Below are 2,029 nucleotides of genomic sequence, written 5' to 3' on the forward strand. Positions count from 1 at the left end.
CCGGCCAACGTACGTGCCTAGCTTCCTGCAGTTGTGCAGCTAGACAAACATTGAGTTCTCGGTAAGGGTAGAGGTCCTTGGGAAGCAGGGTCTGGGCTCATGCCCAGGTAAACATTCGTGTGAATCATGTTCTCTTGGGAACCCGGTCCATTCTGAAGCCTGTGTGATCTATGTCCACTTCTCAGGTGTAGCTGCTGGGCAAGGCTGGCCGTCGGCAAAGACCAGAAGACCTTCGCGTTGTCTGATGACTGGAGGTGCTAAGGAGAACTGGAAAAATGGGGCAGGCGCGTGTTGCTAAGTGTGACCGTGGCTAACTCCGGAAGGTAGGCATTCACCCACCCTGAGATGTGCCATTGGATATGAGGTTTTCCTCAAACGGGCCCAGTGGCTGCCAGAGTGGATTGACTGTTGCTCTTGCTGAGTGGCCTGAGGACTGTAGATTCCCCAGGGTTTTGGAGTACTACGGGGTCATGGCTCCTCTGCAGGCCCCCACGACATGCCCGGTTGTGTTCTGCAGCCTCCCAGCACGTGCTTGGATCGATGATGACACCCTTGTATGCATTCCTTGGAAAATCTGAACAAAATGAGTGAGAACCCTCTACCGTCTCCTCATCGAAACTGAGGTCCAGCACGTTTCCTCTCTCTGGGGGGTAGGGGACCGTGAGGAGGGAGGGCCAGCGTCCCCTGCTGGCATGCATGCAAACACCACCCAGGGCTCCTAATATTAGAGGGGTTCCTGTCTGAGGGTGGACTGTGTGTACCCATAAGCTGGGTCGTCTATGGATATCAGGTCTCTGCTGCAAGGCCATTGGGGCAATGCGAGAGGGCGTGCTCTCCTGCTTGTCTTCAGAGTCGGAGTGTGTGCTGGTGTAGGCCAAGTGAGCTTGCAGCTTGGAAAAGTGTGTTTGGGCCAGGCTCACGCTTCGTGCATGCCGCTTCGGGGTTTAATTCTGGTGGCCAACATGAGCAAGGTTCTCTGGTTGGAGCCTGGTGCCTCAGGCCAGGCCTGTGGCCCTCCCTGTTCTTGCGTTTGGCACGGTGACTTTCTTGACTGCCAAGTGAGGCCGGAGCTGTGGACGGGTGTGGCTCGGGGTGGGCGTCGGCCTAAAGTGGCTGATGGATTAGGCCTCAGTGTTGCCCTTGTCTGCTCCCCTCCTTTAGCTCCCGGCAGAGTGTTGGGGACAAGTGGGTCCTCGTGGGGTGGGGCGAGGGCGGTGCTCCGTTTAAGCCTGCGTGGTTGCTGATGGCCGGGACAGGAATGTAAGGGATGATGAGGACAGGACCTTTGTGATGTCATGAAATAGAATGTCATCATTGGGTGGCAGGTGTCGGCCTCGGCTTCCCGAGGATGTGTCCCGTTCGTGATGGGCTGGCATCAGCTGCCTAAGCAGTGGAGGCTTTGGCAGTTCATGAGGATGCGGTGAGGTAGGTAAATTGTGATCAGCTGCGATCCCGTTGCCGGAGGAATGACTCCCAAAGGGTGTCTTGCGGCACCTAGAGTAGATGGACATGCTGAGGTATTGGTGCCGGCCTCCTCGGAGGAAGGTGAGTTATGCGAGCGTGCGCTTTGGCCGCTTTGTTCCCTCTTCTGGGAATGTGCAGCGCGAAAGTGTTTCTCCCAGAGGGCATGAGGTGGCCGGCCCGTGTGGCACGCGGGCCTTTCAAACAGCCAGAGGTTTATGCGGGCCGGAGGTGGGGGCACCGTTGCGAAGCCCGGTGCACTGCCGTGGACAGCCACTGTGCCCTTTCAGACTTGAAAGTCCCCTCGCGTGACAGAGGTCTTCCATTGAATGTCTGTGTGTGATCCTCGGGGACAGTGGCTTTGAACTCTCTGAGGTCCTCGGTAGTGTCGCTGTGGCAGTGAAGAAGTGCCCGAATGCATGGGGTGTGGTCAGCGTCATCAAAGCAGACATGTATGCGGTCTTTCTTCCTTGGTGTACAGCGTCCCCATGTTCGCATGGAGTCTGTGGCTTCCAGCCAGGTCGAGTCGCCGTGCGGGCAGGAGGTGGGCATGTAGGCCGAGGCTGTC

The 2,029-nt window shown here is 57.5% G+C and overlaps 1 non-coding gene across 1 annotated transcript; it reads left to right on the forward strand.

The window, feature by feature from the left end:
* The first annotated feature begins 534 nt into the window (after window positions 1-534).
* On the forward strand, window positions 535-627 carry LOC112063259 (small nucleolar RNA SNORD116). Its single transcript, XR_002890937.1, has one exon. It is a non-coding gene; the product is annotated as a small nucleolar RNA SNORD116 (small nucleolar RNA).
* Window positions 628-2,029: the final 1,402 nt, after the last annotated feature.

Source organism: Physeter macrocephalus, unplaced genomic scaffold (assembly GCF_002837175.3).
Source record: "Physeter macrocephalus isolate SW-GA unplaced genomic scaffold, ASM283717v5 random_6564, whole genome shotgun sequence".
In the NCBI taxonomy this organism is placed as follows: Eukaryota; Metazoa; Chordata; class Mammalia; order Artiodactyla; family Physeteridae; genus Physeter; species Physeter macrocephalus.